Here is an 18,083-nt window from a genome sequence, read left to right as displayed (position 1 = left end):
TCACATGGTTCAAAATCAGCCCAGTTGCTTCTTAATGTCTCCGAACTGACGGATCCTCTCGTCGTCCCTCTTCATTTATCCACATTCTCAACTTCTGCCTTCAATAGAACACGTGTAGCCTCCTCCGCCCCGTCCCTCCTCCGCCCCGTCCCTCCTCCCGCCCCGTCCCTCCTCCGCCCCCCGTCCCTCCTCCGCCCCGTCCCTCCTCCGCCCCGCCCCTCCTCCGCCCCGTCCCTCCTCCGCCCCTCTCCCCTCCGCCCTGCTCCCTCCTCGCGCCCGTCCCTCCTCCGCCCCCCCCGTCCCTCCTCCGCCCCGTCCCTCCTCCGCCCCGTCCCTCCTCCGCCCCGTCCCCTCTCCGCCCCCTCCTCCGCCCTCTCCCTCCTCCGCCCTGCTCCCTCCCTCCGCCCCGCTCCCTCCTCCGCCCCGCTCCCTCCTCCGCCCCGTCCCTCCTCCGCCCCGCCCCTCCTCCGCCCCGTCCCTCCTCCGCCCCTCTCCCTCCTCTGCCCCGCCCTGCTCCCTCCTCCGCCCTGCTCCCTCCTCCGCCCTGCTCCCCTCCTCCGCCCCGTCCCTCCTCCGCCCCGTCCCTCCTCCGCCCCGTCCTCCTCCGCCCCTCGTCCCTCCTCCGCCCCTCTCCCTCCTCTGCTCCGCCCGTCCCTCCTCCGCCCCGTCCCTCCTCCGCCCCCGTCCCTCCTCCGCCCTGCTCCCTCCTCCGCCCCCTCTCCCTCCTCTGCCCCGCCCCGTCCCTCCTCCGCCCCGTCCCTCCTCCGCCCCGTCCCTCCTCCGCCCCGCTCCCTCCTCCGCCCCGTCCCTCCTCCCGCCCCGCCCCTCCTCCGCCCCCGTCCCTCCTCCGCCCCTCTCCCTCCTCTGCCCCGCCCTCCTGCTCCCTCCTCCGCCCTGCTCCCTCCTCCGCCCTGCTCCCTCCTCCGCCCTGCTCCCTCCTCCGCCCCGTCCATCCTCCGCCCCGTCCCTCCTCCGCCCCGTCCCTCCTCCGCCCCGCCCCTCCTCCGCCCCGCCCTTCCTCCACCCCTCCTCTGCCCCGCTCCCTCCTCCGCCCCGCTCCCTCCTCCGCCCCGTCCCTCCTCCGCCCCGTCCCTCCTCCGCCCCGTCCCTCCTCCGCCCCGTCCCTCCTCCGCCCCGTCCCTCCTCCGCCCCGCCCCTCCTCCGCCCCCGTCCCTCCTCCGCCCTGCCCTCCTCCGCCTCTCCCCGTCCCTCCTCCGCCCTGCTCCCTCCTCCGCCCCGTCCCTCCTCCGCCCCGTCCCCTCCTCCGCCCCGCCCCTCCTCCGCCCCGTCCCTCCTCCGCCCCTCTCCCTCCTCTGCCCCGCCCCTCCTCCGCCCCGTCCCTCCTCCGCCCTGCTCCCTCCTCCGCCCCGTCCCTCCTCCGCCCTGCTCCCTCCTCCGCCCCGTCCCTCCTCCGCCCCGTCCCTCCTCCGCCCCGCCCCTCCTCCGCCCCGTCCCTCCTCCGCCCCTCTCCCTCCTCTGCCCCGCCCCTCCTCCGCCCCGTCCCTCCTCCGCCCCGTCCCTCCTCCGCCCTGCTCCTCCTCCGCCCCGTCCCTCCTCCGCCCCTCTCCCTCCTCTGCCCCGCCCCTCCTCCGCCCCGTCCCTCCTCCGCCCTGCTCCCTCCTCCGCCCTGCTCCCTCCTCCGCCCCGTCCCTCCTCCGCCCCGTCCTTCCTCCGCCCCTCTCCCTCCTCTGCCCCGCCCCGCTCCCTCCTCCGCCCTGTCCCTCCTCCGCCCCGTCCCTCCTCCGCCCCGCCCCTCCTCCGCCCCGCCCTTCCTCCACCCCATCCTCTGCCCCGCTCCCTCCTCCGCCCCGCTTCCCTCCTCCGCCCGCTCCCTCCTCCGCCCCGCTCCCTCCTCCGCCCCGTCCCTCCTCCGCCCCGCTCCCTCCTCCGCCCCGCTCCCTCCTCCGCCCCGCTCCCTCCTCCGCCCCGTCCCTCCTCCGCCCCTCTCCCTCCTCCGCCCCGTCCTCCTCCGCCCCTCTCCCTCCTCCGCCCCGTCCCTCCTCCTCCCCGCTCCCTCCTCCGCCCCGTCCTCCTCCGCCCCGTCCCTCCTCCGCCCCGTCCCTCCTCCGCCCCGTCCCTCCTCCGCCCCGTCCCTCCTCCGCCCCGCTCCCTCCTCCGCCCCGCTCCCTCCGTCCGCCCCGCTCCCTCCCCGCCCCTCTCCCTCCTCCGCCCCGTCCCTCCTCCGACCCCTCTCCCTCCTCCGCCCCGTCCCTCCTCCGCCCCGCTCCCCTCCTCCGCCCCGCTCCCTCCTCCGCCCCGTCCCTCCTCCGCCCCTCTCCCTCCTCCCGCCCCGTCCCTCCTCCGCCCCGCTCCCTCTCCTCCCGCCCCGTCCCCTCCTCCGCCCCGCTCCCTCCTCCGCCCCGTCCCTCCTCCGCCCCGTCCCTCCTCCGCCCCGTCCCTCCTCCGCCCCGCTCCCTCCTCCGCCCCGTCCCTCCTCCGCCCCGTCCCTCCTCCGCCCCGTCCCTCCTCCGCCCCGCTCCCTCCTCCGCCCCGTCCCTCCTCCGCCCCGGCCCCTCCTCCGCCCCGCTCCCTCCACCATCTCACCCCCTCTTCCTACATTTAGCTACATCATTAAATAATTTAAAACAGAAATAGACAGTTTCCTGGAAGTAAAAGGGAATTAGGGGTTACGGGGAGCGGGCAGGAAATTGGACATGAATTTAGATTTGAGGTTAGGATCAGATCAGCCATGATCTTATTGATTGGCGGAGCAGGCTCGAGGGGCCGATTGGCCTACTCCTGCTCCTACTTCTTATGTTCTTATGTTCCGTCTCGTGCCTCCTGTCCCTGCTCCCTGGTACAGTGTGCTGGATGTGTTGTGTAGTTGCCCTGCCAGTACTCTGTTTATTAATCCACCTCTAATGGGCCTTTGAAAGCCAGCCTGAGAGCAACACATGTGCCAGATATATGCTGACCTTCTTCTGGTCTCTTTCTCAGGGCACTGCGATTCCGCCGATGAATTCCATCAGCTCGGTAAGTTACTCCTTACTATTAGAAGAAGAGGTTTCTCAATTGTAGGCCCTGTGTGGCTGAGCAGCTGATCGATCCCTCGCATTGCCTCCAAACCCAGCTCAATCTTCAGCTGCTTGCTCAGCCCGAGTTGTAATCCCTTTTTGCCTTGGTTCTTAAACTGATGCCTTTCCTGATGTGACCCCTGCAGAACCTCACATTGCCATGCTTGGCACCAAGTCTTGGTTGTGCCATTGGGAGAGGCCTTGTCCTGCCCCACAGGCACTAGGCCCCATGTATTTCATTGCTTCTTTATTTTTTCTTTGTAATATCCAAAGGAAAAATGAAACTCTTGGATTTATACAGCGTCCTATCATCCTCAGGACACCTCAAACCACATCACAGCCAATCAATTCATTACTAGACACTCTTGTTTTGTTGGCAAAGTAGCAGCCAATGTTTGCACAGCAAGATCCCACAAACATCAAATAATATGATTGACCAAATAATCTGTGGTATAAAAACAGAGAATGCAGGAAAGAGGCAGCATCTGTGGAGAATTAACATTTTAAGTCGATGATTTTTCATGTTTTTGGTTGTGTAGGCTGAGGGAGGGATGTTGTTCTGGGGAACTCCCTGCTCTTTGAATATTGCTATGGGATCGAGTTACATCGAAACAACAGCACGGAAACAGGCCATTTGGCCTAATTGGTCTGTGCCAGTGTTTATGCTCCACACGAGCCTCCTGCCATCCTGCTTCATCTCTCCCTATCAGGATATCCTTCTATTCCTTTCTCCCTCATATGTTTATCTCACTTCTCCTTAAATGCATCGACGTTATTTGCCTCAACTACTCCTTGTGTAGCGAGTTCCACATTCTCACCACTCTTTGGGTAAAGAAGTTTCTCCTGAATTCCCTATTGGATTTATCAGTGACTATTTTATATTTATGACCTCTAGTTCTGGTCTTCCCCACAAGTGGAAACATTTTCTCTACGTCTACCCAATCAAACCCTTTCATTATCCTAAACACCTCGATCAGGTCACGCCTCAGCCTTCTCTTTTCTAGAGAGAAAAGAGCCCCAGTCTGTTCAGCCTTTCCTGATAAGGATATCCTCTCAGTTCTGGTATCATCCTTGTGAATCTTTTTTGCACCCTCTCCGGTGCCTCTATATCCCTTCTCTAATATGGAGACCAGAACTGTTCACAGTACACCAAGTGTGGTCTAACCAAGGTTAACATAAGTTTAACATAACTTCTCTGCTTTTCAATAATATCCCTCTAGAAATGAACCCCAGTGCTTGGTTTGTCTTTTTATGGTATTAACCTGCGTCGTGCTTTTAGTGATTTGTGTTTCTGTACCCTGAGATCCCTTTGCTTCTCCACCCCATTTAGATTTTTATTATCCAAGCAGTATGTGGCCTCCTTATTCTTCCTACCAAAATGCACCACCTCACACTTATCTATATTGAAATTCATTTGCCAATTACACGCCCATTCTGCAAGTTTATTAATGTTCTCTTGTATTTTGACACATTCTTTCTTTGTATTAACGACCCCCCCCAATTTGGCGTTGTCCGCAAATTTTGAAATTGTACTTCTGATTCCGGAGTCCAAATCATTAATGTAAATTGTGAACAACAGTGGTCCCAGCACTGATCCCTGTGGAACACCACTTCCCACCTTTTGCCAGTATGGATAGCTAACCTTAACCCCTGCTCTCTGTTCTGTTTTGTAGCCAGTTTGCTCTCCATTCCGCTAACTGTCCCTCACTCCACATCCTCTGACCTCAGTCATGAGTCCACTATGTGGTACCCTATCGAAGGCCTTTTGAAAATCCAGATATATTACATCTACTGCATTACCCTTGTCTACACTCTCTGTTACTTCTTCAAAGAATTCATTAAGGTTGGTCAAGCATGACTTTCCCTTCTGAAATCCGTGCTGACTGCTCTTTATTATATTTTCAGTTTCTCGATGTTTTTCTATTACATTTTTGAGTAAAGATTCCACTTTCTTTCCTACCACCAATGTTAAGCTAATTGGTCGAAAGTTCCCTGGACTGGTTCTATCTCCCTTTTTAAATATAGGAATAACATTATCTGTCCGCCAGTCCTCTGGCACTATTCCCTTTTCTAATGAATTTTTATATATATGTAATAGAGCCTCTGCTATCTCTTCCCAAACCTCTTTTAATATTCATGGATGCAATCCATCCGGACCAGGGGTTTTCTCTAAGTTTGATTAGTTTATCAATTATCTCCCCCCTTTCTATCTTAAATGTTTTAATGACTTTCTTGAATTCCTCTCCTAATGTCATGCCCACCTTGTTAGTCTCCTTGGTAAATACTGAGGCAAAGTAACATAGGAACAGGAGGAGGCCATTTAGCCCCTCGAGCCTGTTCCTCCATTCAATGAGATCATGGCCGATCTGTGACCTAACTCCATATACCCGCCTTAGCCCCATATCCCTTAATACCTTTGGTTAACAAAAATCTATCAGTCTCAGGTTTAAAATTAACAATTGAGCTAGCACCAACTGTCATTTGCGGAAGAGTTCCAAACTTCTCCCACTCTTTGTGTGTAGAAGTGTTTCCGAACTTCACTCCTGAAAGTCCTGGCTCTAATTTTTAGTCTGTGTCCCCTAGTCCTAGACTCCCCAACCAGCAGAAATAGTTTCTCTCCGTCTATCCTATTAGTTCCCCTTAATATCTTGAAAACTTCAATCAAATCACCCCATAATCTTCTAAATTCCAGGGAATACAACCCTAGTTTGTGTAATCTCTCCTCGGAATTTGAGTCCAGGGGCTCGAATTTAGCAGGCCTGCGGGTTCCCAGCGGGTGGTCCTCCGGGAGCATGGAAAACGCGGACGGCTAATCGTGTGCGTCCCCCACGCGATCGCGGGATAATTGGACCGATTAAGCCCTGCTTCCGGGTTCTGCGCTCCCCAGCTGCGTGCCGGCCGGCTGCGCATGCGCAGTACCGTCGACGCGATGTAGGAGCTCCAGTTAAAGGGGCAGTCTCCCAAAGCCCCTCCTGCTGCAATCAAGAGGTTTGAGACGATGGCTCAGCAAAGGGGAAAGGCTGCGCCCCGTTTTTCAGACCTGGCACTGCAGCTGATGCTGGAGGGCGTGAGGAGGAGGAGGGAAACACTCTTCCCAGAAGATGGACGCAAGTTCCCTGCCGCCGCAACCAGGAAGGCATGGGCAGAGGTGGCGGCGGAGGTGAGCAGCAGGGGCAACACCCCAAGGACTTGGGAGCAGTGCCGCAAGCGCTTCAATGACCTGACTAGGTCTAGCAAGGTGAGTACACCAACGCACCCTCCCACATCCCGTCCCCACCATCACGCCAAACAGATCACAACCCCCTCCTGCACAGCCACCACTGCGCTCCATCAGCAATCCTCACAGCCACTCATTCACCATCCTCGCCGTGTCCACAAGTACCCACCGTCCCTGTCCCCACCCGAACACTACCACACACCCCAATCCCCATGCAATGGGATGGGCACGTGGCCCACGCATCCTCCCATCCATCTGCGCCACGCTCAACCCAACCACACCGATGCTCGATGCGTCTCACGATGCAATACGCACCCACTCACACATCTGTGTTTTGCCTTCACAGGAGAAGAGAAGCAAGAACGATCGCAAAAGGGCACGCACCGGAGGTGGGCCGCTGCAAGTGGTGGAGCTGACCGACGCAGAGGTGGAGGCGCTCGACCTCGCCCGCACGCGACATTGCCTGTCGGTGGCTGATGGCGAGTGTGTCGCTGCCGAAACGGCCGGTAAGGGAAAGCTGACACTCAACACCCATGATCGCGAGTGACCGTATCATCACCTGCCATCAGGCGCACTGTCAAGTTGGTCCACATGCCTCAAAGTGCCCTCTGTTCTCTTGCAGGTCCGTCTGTGTGTGAAGCGATCGTGGAGGGCGATTCCTCAGAGGACATGGCGGTCTCTGAGGGTGCATCGTCACATCAGAGCCAATCATCCACCAGCGCAGAGACACGCACCTCGGTGGGTCCCCCTCGCCAACTAGTTGGGGTAGCACTTGGTGAGTCACCGCGCACGAGTGAGCATGAGCAGACCCTGGTGGCAGGGGCAGCCGCGGAGGGTCCGCGACGGAGGGAGCACTCATCTCCAGGCTCTGCTCAGCCGGACCCAGATGCTGAACCCAGGGGGCCACCAGTGAAAAGGAGAGTCGTCGAGGGGCACCAGCTAATTGCTGAGGTACTGGGAGAGGTGCCGCGCGAATTGTCCACAATAGCGCAGGCGATGGAGGAGTCCAACTCCTGCATGTGGGCATTGGTGGCGCAGGCACAGGAGGGTACCGGCGACACAGTGTCGCGGGTAGGTGCGGGACTGTTTGCGGTGGAGGACAGGCTGGCCTCCCTCGAGCGTCACGCACAGCTCCAGATCGAGTCCTTGCAGGCCCTGACAACGTCTGTACGGATTCAGGGTGAGCAACATTCCGCCGCCATCAACAGGCTGAGGGATACACGAGGGGTGGCCTTGCAAGGCCTCACACATGCCATCCAAACTGCCGTCCAGCAGGGTGGAAGGGGTGATGTGGGCCGAGGCCAAGAGAGGGATGATGGTGACCGGGGACATGGAAGTGGGGACGCTTCTCAAGGCGTCCCCACGTCCCACCCGTCGCCCACCTCTCAACCAGTACCCGCAATGGTGCCTCCTCTCCAGGTGGCCGAGTCTGCCCCTGCCCCGGTGCAGGAGGAGCAGTCTGTGGAGGTGCCGTCACGGGCACCGAAACCCAGGGGCCGTCCGCCAAAAGCATCTACCCGGTCAAGGCAAGAAGACGAGCAACCTGCCACTACCTCTGCTGGAGCCACAGGGGTAGCACCACGTAGGGGTTCCCGGAAAAGAATTGCAAAGGCCTTATAATCACAAAGGGAATACACCAGGGTGTTTATTATTTTGTACATTTTTTTTTATATAATGTCACATTGGAGATATTAAATAGTCTATTCTCACCACTCCTGCCACCTCTCGTCCATTCTTCCACGGCCTGTGCAATAGGTGCGTTCCGTGCAGGCCATCATGACGGCGAACACCTGCTGCCACCCATTGGGCACACTGCTGTGGGTGCAGGATTACTGGCAACACTCTTCAGTGGAGGGGGCTGGTATGGCCGCTCGCCTGTGCAGGTGAGGAGATGCGAGCGCCTCGCAGTGTCTGACTCTCGGAGAACCGTTGACGTATGAGTGCGTCCCTGGCCCGGCGACCATCCCGGTGAGTCGTGGTTCGGCGCATGGGTCGTCCACTATCCTCTGGCGCGTCCTCCTCCTCCGCCTCCTCCTCCTCCTCGCCCTCGCCTTCCTCAATGTGGGTGGCGGGTGTGGATGGGGCCTCCTCCAGCGGCACCCCTCTCTGTTGGGCCATGTTGTGCAGGGCACAGCAGACAACTATGATTCGTCCCACTCTGAATGGTGTGTATTGCAGCGCTCCCCCAGAACGATCAAGGCACCTGAAGCGCATCTTGAGAAGCCCTATGGTCTGCTCAATTGTAGACCTGGTAGCAGTGTGGCTGTCATTGTACCGACGCTCCGGCTCGGTGATGGGGTTCCTCAGAGGTGTCATGAGCCACGTGTGGAGGGGATACCCCTTGTCGCCGAGGAGCCAGCCGTTGCCGGCGTTGGGTGCCTGCAGGATGGGCGGGACGGCGGACTCCCTGAGGACGAAGGCATCGTGGCAGCTGCCGGGGTATCTGGCGCACACGTGTAGGAATCTCTGGCGGTGGTCACAGATGAGCTGGGCGTTCATGGAGTGATACCCCTTCCTGTTGATGAACAGCCCTGGCTCATGCGGAGGTGCCCGTATTGCGATGTGGGTGCAGTCGATTACACCCTGCACCCGTGGGAAGCCGGCCATGGCATGGAATCCAACCGCCCTCTCCATCTGGCTGCGCTCGTCCATGGCGAAGTTGATGTAGTGCGAGGCCCTGCGGAACAACCCATCGGTGACCTGCCTTATGCACTTGTGTGCAGAGGACTGACAGTCCCCGGTGGCACCCTGGAAGGAACCGGATGCGAAGAAGTTGAGGGCAGTGGTGACTTTGACGGCGACAGGTAAGAAGATGCTGCTTGGTCCATCAGGGAGCAGCTCGTCGTTAAGGAGGCTGCAGATGTCGGCGACTACCTGGCGATTGACTCTGAGCCGACGTATGCACTGCTCCTCGGAGAGGTCCATGAAGCTGAGCCTCGCTCTGTACACCCTGTGCGGAGGGTAGTGCCTCCTGCGACGCATCTCTCTCTGCGGTTGCCCTCCCTACTGCTGTGCAGGTGGGTGTGCCACCGCACCGTGTTGGGGGGCCCCACGTCTCCGAGGCGGACGGCGTGGACTGCGAGGCTGCTGGGGCTGGTCATCCTGTTCGTCCTCCGACGATGTCAACGCACCACCCATCTGGCAGGTGTTGGTCTGAGGGGTTGTGCAGGGTAGGTGGGTGTTTCCTCGGACTGGGGCTGCGGTTTCGTGTCGGTCTGTCCTCTGGCTTGGCGGGGGGTGGTGGAGGGCAGGGGTTGCCCTATGTGACGCGGTGGCCTCCTGCGTGGGTGAGGGCTCTCCCCCGTGGAGCGCACCTTGGCACCTGCCACAGGCTGCTGGCTGCAACACGCCTGGTTGGAGAGGGACTGTTTCCCCCAGTGTGGGAAACTCACTGCCTTGAACCTAAAATCCCACACTTCCTCTTTTGACAGCTGCTTCAGCTCATTAACTGACCACAACGAGCAAGGTAAGTACTCTCAAGTGGAACCCCGCTGGCTTTAATTGCCTGCGGGATTCCCACCAGCGGGGCTTGCGCGCGCAGCCCCGCACATCAGCGCGGTACCCGGAAGTGGCCGGGATTTCGTCGCGATCCGGTCACGTGACCGGATATCGGATTTTCGGGGCCACCCCGCTGGGAACCCGCCGGAAACACGATCCCAAAATCGAGCCCCAGGTATCAGTCTAGTAGATTTATGCTGCACTCCCTCCGAGGCCAATATATCCTCCCCAAGGTGCAGTGCCCAGAATTGGACGCAGTATAGAATCACAGGAGGCCATTCGGCCCATCGAGCCCGTGCCGGTTCTTTCTAAGAGCAGTCCAGTTAGTCCCATTCCCCCACTCTTGTTGCCCTGCAAATTTTTTCCCTTCAAGTATTTATCCAATTCCTTTTTGAAAGCTATGATTGAATCTGCTTCCACCGCCCTTTCAGGCAGCGTATTCCAGATCATAACAACTCACTGAGTAAAAAAGTTTTTCCTCGTGTCGCCTTTGGTTCTTTTCCCAATCACCTTAAATCTGTGTCCTCTGGTTCTCGACCCTTCCGCCAATGGGAACAGTTTCTCTTTATTTACTTTATCTGAACTCGATCAAATCTCTTCTCAACCTTTTCTGCTCTAAGGAGAACAACCCCAGCTTCTCCAGTCTATCCACGTAACTAAAGTCCCTCATCCCTGGAGTCATTCTAGTAAATCTTTTCTGCACCCTCTCTAAGGCCTTCACAAAGTTCCTAAGGTGCCCAGAATTGGACACAATACTCCAGTTGTGGCCGAACCAGTGTTTTATAAAGGTTCAACATAACTTCCTTGCTTTTGTACTCCATGCCTCTATTTAAAAAGCCCACTTTCTCAACCTGTCCTGCCACCTTCAAAGATTTGTGCACATATACCCCCAGATCTCTCTGTTCCTGTACCCCTTTAGATTTGTAGCATTTGTTTATATTGCCTCTCCTCATTCTTCCTACCAAAATATATCACTTCACACTTCTCTGCGTTAAATTTCATCTGCCATGTGTCTGCCCATTCCACCATCCTGTCTATGTCCTCTTGAAGTCTATCACTATCCTCCTCATTGTTTACTACACTTCCAAGTTTTGTGTCATCTGCAAATTTTGAAATTGTGCCCTGTACACCCAAGTCCAAGTCATTAATATCTATCAAGAAAAGCGGTGGTCCCAGCACTGACCCCTGGGGAACACCACTGTATACCTCCCTCCAGTCCGAAAAACAACCGTTCACCACTACTCTCTGCATCCTGTCACTCACCCAATTTTGTATCCATGCTGCCACTGACCCTTTTATTCCATGGGCTTCAACTTTGCTGACAAGCCGATTTTATGGCACTTTATCAAACTTGTGAAAGTCCATATACATCACATCAACCGCACTACCCTCATCAACCCTCTCTGTTGCCTCATCAAAAAACTCAATCAAGTTAGTTAAACATGATTTGCCTTTAACATTTAGCCCGTAGAGCATCTCAACTACCTCCTCTTTTACTGTGACTTTGGCAGCATCTTCTTCCTTGGTAAAGACAGATGCAAAGTACTCATTTAGTACCTCGGCCATGCCCTCTGCCTCCATGAGTAGATCTTCTTTTTGGTCCCTAATGGCCCCACCTCTCCTCTTACTATCCGTTTACTATTTATATGCCTGTAGAAGATTTTTGGATTCCCTTTTATGTTAGTTGCCAGTCTATTCTCATACTCTCTCTTTGCCCCTCTTATTTCCTTTCTCACTTCTCCTCTGTACTTTCTACATTTAGCCTAGTTCTCACTGTGTTATCAGCCTGAGACCTTTGTACGTACTCCAGGTGTGGTCTAACCAGGACTTTGCTGTATAACTTCCTTGTACTCTAGTCCTCTAGATATAAAGGCCAGCATTCCTTTATATCTAGAGGCCTTTTTGATTATTTTCTGTACCTGTCCATGACATTTTAATGATCTATGTACATGGACCCCTAAGTCTCTTTGGACCTCCACTGTTTCGAGCTTTTCACCATTAGAAAGTACTCTGATCTATCCTTTTTAGGTCCAAAGTGGATGACCTCACACTTGCCTACATTGAAATCCATTTGCCACAGTTTTGCCCATTCACTTAATCTATTAATATCTCTCTGTAACTTTATGCTTCCAAATCACTGCTTACAATGCTGCCTATCTTTGTGTCATTGGCTCTCTAGCCCATCATCTAAGTCGTTAATAAATACAATGAATAGTTGAGGCCCCAACACAGATCCCTGTGGGACACCACTGGTCACATCCTGGCAATTTGTATACCTGCCCATTATCCCCACTCTCTGTCTCCTGCCGCTCAGCCAATTTCCAAACCAGGTCAACAATTTCCCTCAATTCCACGAGCTTCAACTTTAGCTAACAGTCTCTTATGAGGGAAGTCCATATAAACAACTATATAGACATCCACTACTTTAGTCACCTCTTCAAAAAATTCAATCAGGTTTGTCAGGCATGACCTACCCTTTACAAATCCATGCTGGCTCTCTCTGATCAGCTGAAAATTTTCAAGGTGTTCAGTCACTCTCTCCTTAATTATAATGTGGAGATGCCGGTGATGGACTGGGGTGGACAAATGTAAGGAATCTTACAACACCAGGTTATAGTCCAACAAATTTATTTTAAAATCACAAGCTTTCGGAGATTATCTCCTTCGTCAGATGATTGAATGAAAAGGTTCTCAAATCGCATATCTTATACGATGTTGGGACAGCATCACACCAATCAAAAGGTGTCGTTGTTATTCAAACAGGCCAGTCACGGAGAACAGCACGTCCCAGTACACTCGATATACATTGTGTCTTTTACACAGGCAGGCAGAAAGAAACTCAAAATGGCAGAGAGAGAGAGAGAGAGAATTTTAAAAAACATATAAATTTTTTCCCCCTTTTTGCTGGTGGGGTTACGTGTAGCGTGACATGAACCCAAGATCCCGGTTGAGGCCGTCCTCATGGGTGCGGAACTTGGCAAAATCGTCGAGCAGAAGTTGATAGCCCCGGGAAATGGGAAACACCCCCAGTAAATGAGTAACACCCCCAGTAAATGGGAAACACCCCCGGTAAATGGGAAACAGCCCCGGTAAATGGGAAACACCCCCAGTAAATGAGTAACACCCCCGGTAAATGGGAAACACCCCCAGTAAATGGGAAACACCCCCAGTAAATGGGAAACACCCCCAGTAAATGGGAAACACCCCCAGTAAATGGGAAACACCCCCAGTAAATGAGTAACACCCCCGGTAAATGGGAAACACCCCCAGTAAATGGGAAACACCCCCAGTAAATGGGAAACACCCCCAGTAAATGGGAAACACCCCCAGTAAATGAGTAACACCCCTGGCAGATGAGTAACATCACGAGTAACAACCCTGGAAAATGAATAACACGCCTCGTTAATGGGTAACATTCCTAGTGAATGAGAAACACTTGTAATGAATGGGTGACATTCCTAGTAAATGGCTAACATCCATAGTACACGGGTAACACTCTTGTAAATGGGCAACATTTGTAGTAAATGAGTAGCATCTCTAGTAAATAAATAACACCACTAGTAAACAAGTAACACACCTAGTAAATGGGTAACAACCCTACTAAATGAGTAACACTCCTAGTAAATGGGTAACAGCCCTAGTAAATGGGTAACACCGATAATGAATGGGTAACACACTTCGTAAATGGTAACACCTCTAGGAAATGAGTAAATAAAAACATGAAAAGCGAAGCGACTTTTCCAGCATTTTCTATTTTTAGTTCAGATTTCCAGCATCCGCAGTATTTTGATTTTGCCAGTAAATGAGTAACACACCTTCTAAATGGGTAACAATGGGTAATATTCCGAGTGAATGGGTAACAGGCCGAGTGAATGGGTAACAGGCCGAGTGAATGGGTAACACGCCGAGTGAATGGGTAACACGCCGAGTGAATGGGTAACACGCCGAGTGAATGGGTAACACGCCGAGTGAATGGGTAACAGGCCGAGTGAATGGGTAACACGCCGAGTGAATGGGTAACACGCCGAGTGAATGGGTAACACGCCGAGTGAATGGGTAACACGCCGAGTGAATGGGTAACACGCCGAGTGAATGGGTAACATGCCTAGTGAATGGGTAACACGCCGAGTGAATGGGTAACACGCCTAGTGAATGGGTAACACGCCGAGTGAATGGGTAACACGCCGAGTGAATGGGTAACACGCCGAGTGAATGGGTAACACGCCGAGTGAATGGGTAACACGCCGAGTGAATGGGTAACACGCCGAGTGAATGGGTAACAGGCCTAGTGAATGGGTAACACGCCGAGTGAATGGGTAACACGCCGAGTGAATGGGTAACACGCCGAGTGAATGGGTAACACGCCGAGTGAATGGGTAACACGCCGAGTGAATGGGTAACACGCCGAGTGAATGGGTAACACGCCGAGTGAATGGGTAACACGCCGAGTGAATGGGTAACAGGCCTAGTGAATGGGTAACACGCCGAGTGAATGGGTAACACGCCGAGTGAATGGGTAACAGGCCGAGTGAATGGGTAACACGCCTAGTGAATGGGTAACTGGCCGAGTGAATGGGTAACAGGCCGAGTGAATGGGTAACAGGCCGAGTGAATGGGTAACAGGCCGAGTGAATGGGTAACACGCCGAGTGAATGGGTAACAGGCCTAGTGAATGGGTAACACGCCTAGTGAATGGGTAACACGCCGAGTGAATGGGTAACACGCCGAGTGAATGGGTAACAGGCCGAGTGAATGGGTAACACGCCGAGTGAATTGGTAACAGGCCGAGTGAATCGGTAACACGCCGAGTGAATGGGTAACAGGCCGAGTGAATCGGTAACACGCCGAGTGAATGGGTAACAGGCCGAGTGAATGGGTAACAGGCCGAGTGAATGGGTAACAGGCCGAGTGAATGGGTAACAGGCCGAGTGAATGGGTAACAGGCCGAGTGAATGGGTAACAGGCCGAGTGAATGGGTAACACGCCGAGTGAATGGGTAACACGCCGAGTGAATCGGTAACACGCCGAGTGAATCGGTAACACGCCGAGTGAATGGGTAACAGGCCGAGTGAATGGATAACAGGCCGAGTGAATCGGTATCACGCCGAGTGAATGGGTAACAGGCCGAGTGAATGGGTAACAGGCCGAGTGAATGGATAACAGGCCGAGTGAATCGGTATCACGCCGAGTGAATGGGTAACACGCCGAGTGAATGGGTAACACGCCGAGTGAATGGGTAACACGCCGAGTGAATGGGTAACTGGCCGAGTGAATGGGTAACACGCCGAGTGAATGGGTAACTGTCCGAGTGAATCGGTAACAGGCCGAGTGAATGGGTAACACGCCGAGTGAATGGGTAACACGCCGAGTGAATGGGTAACACGCCGAGTGAATGGGTAACACGCCGAGTGAATGGGTAACAGGCCGAGTGAATGGGTAACAGGCCGAGTGAATGGGTAACACGCTGAGTGGTGTCACTGATCTGATGTCGTTAAATGTCAATAGTTTTGAGTTCTGCAAAGTTCTAATGTTTTTTCCCCTACAGATGACGATTTTGGAAAATCATGAAGCAAGAAGCAGCGAGCCTAACTCGGTAGGCCCAAAAATTGTGGAAAGTTCGACTCATGTCTCTGATCCACATCCATTGCTCTGTCCTGTCAACTGATCAAATAAAGTCAAGTGTGGCAACTAAACCTGTCTGTGTCGTGTTCTCCTGTCCTTCCTTCTCCCTCTCTCCCTCTCTCTCTCAACCTTGAATGACCCTTGTGCTTCTGTTGAGAGTGAAACAGCAGGCAGGCTGCTCACTGGCCATTCTCCACTGGTCAGTGTTTGCTCTCAGTCTGGTGACTGTGCGGCCGGCAGATGCTGGAAGCTGTGAGAGGGAGACACTCTGACCCAGAAATCCTGTTTTCTGGGCACAGTACGGTTGGCTTTCTCTTGGGGCGTGCTGAGGCCTGAGGCCTGAGACTCGCCTGAAATTGGCCCTCGGGACTCATCTTAATAATTGGGGTGAGCTGCGGGAGCACCTCCTGAGGCGGCTCGCCGCTTTTCAACGGTCCAATTTGGGTCCAGATGCCTCGCTGTCAGTGGCCTTCGATTCAGTCCTGGGGTGGGGGGTTGGGGGAAATTGGGAGGGGGACGATCGAGGGCCAACAGTAACCCTCAGTCATGCTGTGGAGCTGGGGGAAGCACTTCTCCTCCTGGGTGTCGTCAGTGTACAAGTGGAATCTGACGTCGTGTTTTCGGATGATGTCTCCGAGGGGCAGCATGGAGATGAGGAATAGGAGGGGGCCGAGGATAGATCCTTGGGGGACTCCGGAGGTAACGGTGCGGGAGTGGGAAGAGAAGCCATTGCAGGTGATTCTCTGGCCAGGATTGAATAGGTGTGAGTGGAACCAGGAGAGGGCAGTCCCACCCAGCTGGACAACGGAGGAGAGGTGATGGAGGAGGATGGTGTGGTCACCGTGTGAGAGGCTGCAGACAGGTGGAGAAGGATGAGGAGGGAGAGTTCACCACGGTCACAGTAACATAGGGTGCCGTTTGTGACTTTGATAAGGGCCGTTTCAGTGCTGTGGCAGGGGGGCAAACCTTATTGGAGGGATTCAAACATGGATTTGCGGGAAAAATGGGCAAGGATTTGGGAGGTGACAACACGTCCAAGGACTTTGGAGAGGAAAGGGAGGTTGGAGAGGGGGCAAGGACAGAGGGGTCAAGGGTGGGTTTTTTGAGGAACAGGATGATAACAGCAGTTTTGACAACAGAAACGAAGAACAAGAATGAACTATCATTGATAGAGCACCTTAGAAAATCACTTCACAGCAAATAAATTAATTTTTAGTCGCTTATTATGCAGGCAATCAAAGCAGCCAATTTGTGCATAACAAGATCCCGCAAACAGCAAATCACATGATTGACCAAATTATCTGCTTTTAGTGGTATTAACTGAGGGGTAAATATTGGTCAGGAGACCGGGGAGAACTCCCCTGCTCTTCAAATAGTGTCATGGGATCTTTTACATCCACCTGAGAAGGCAGATGGGGCCTTGTTTTAATGTCTCGTCCAAAGGACGGCATCTCAAACAGTGCAGCACTCCCTCAGTACTGCCCCTCCGACAGTGCAGCACTCCCTCAGCACTGACCATCTGACAGTGCAGCACTCCCTCAGTACTGACCCTCCGACAGTGCAGCACTCCCTCAGTACTGACCCTCCGACAGTGCAGCACTCCCTCAGTACTGACCCTCCGACAGCGCAGCACTCCCTCAGTACTGCCCCTCCGACAGTGCAGCACTCCCTCAGTACTGACCCTCTGACAGTGCAGCACTCCCTCAGTACTGACACTCGACAGTGCAGCACTCCCTCAGGATTGACCCTCGACAGTGCAGCACTCCCTCAGTACTGACACTCGACAGTGCAGCACTCCCTCAGGATTGACCCTCGACAGTGCAGCACTCCCTCAGTACTGACCCTCCGACAGTGCAGCACTCCCTCAGTACTGACCCTCCGACAGTGCAGCACTCCCTCAGTACTGACCCTCCGACAGTGCAGCACTCCCTCAGTACTGACCCTCGACAGTGCAGCACTCCCTCAGTACCGGCCCTCCGACAGTGCAGCACTCCCTCAGTACTGACCCTCGACAGTGCAGCACTCCCTCAGTACTGACCCTCCGACAGTGCAGCACTCCCTCAGTACCAGCCCTCCGACAGTGCAGCACTCCCTCAGTACTGACCCTCGACAGTGCAGCACTCCCTCAGTACTGACCCTCCGACAGTGCAGCGCTCCCTCAGTACTGACCCTCCGACAGTGCAGCACTCCCTCAGTACTGACCCTCCGACAGTGCAGCACTCCCTCAGTACTGACCCTCCGACAGTGCAGCACTCCCTCAGTACTGACCCTCCGACAGTGCAGCACTCCCTCAGTACTGACCCTCCGACAGTGCAGCACTCCCTCAGTACTGACCCTCCGACAGTGCTGCACTCCCTCAGTACTGACCCTCCGACAGTGCGGCACTCCCTCAGTACTGACCCTCCGACAGTGCTGCACTCCCTCAGTACTGACCCTCCGACAGTGCAGCACTCCCTCAGTACTGACCCTCCGACAGTGCGGCACTCCCTCAGTACTGACCCTCCGACAGTGCAACACTCCCTCAGTACTGCCCCTCCGACAGTGCAGCACTCCCTCAGCACTGACCATCTGACAGTGCAGCACTCCCTCAGTACTGACCCTCCGACAGTGCAGCACTCCCTCAGTACTGACCCTCCGACAGTGCAGCACTCCCTCAGTACTGACCCTCCGACAGCGCAGCACTCCCTCAGTACTGCCCCTCCGACAGTGCAGCACTCCCTCAGTACTGACCC

General features: G+C 55.0%; 1 long non-coding RNA gene across 1 annotated transcript; it reads left to right on the top strand.

Moving 5' to 3' along the window:
• The first annotated feature begins 2,618 nt into the window (after positions 1-2,618).
• Positions 2,619-15,422, top strand: LOC137311617 (uncharacterized). Its single transcript, XR_010960500.1, has 2 exons — positions 2,619-2,973; positions 15,275-15,422. It is a non-coding gene; the product is annotated as an uncharacterized lncRNA (long non-coding RNA).
• The last annotated feature ends 2,661 nt before the right edge of the window (positions 15,423-18,083 follow it).

The sequence above is a fragment of the Heptranchias perlo genome, unplaced genomic scaffold (assembly GCF_035084215.1).
Source record: "Heptranchias perlo isolate sHepPer1 unplaced genomic scaffold, sHepPer1.hap1 HAP1_SCAFFOLD_370, whole genome shotgun sequence".
Taxonomy (NCBI): Eukaryota; Metazoa; Chordata; class Chondrichthyes; order Hexanchiformes; family Hexanchidae; genus Heptranchias; species Heptranchias perlo.
Note: the sequence above shows the minus strand (reverse complement) of the source record. Positions and strands in the feature narration are given on the sequence as shown.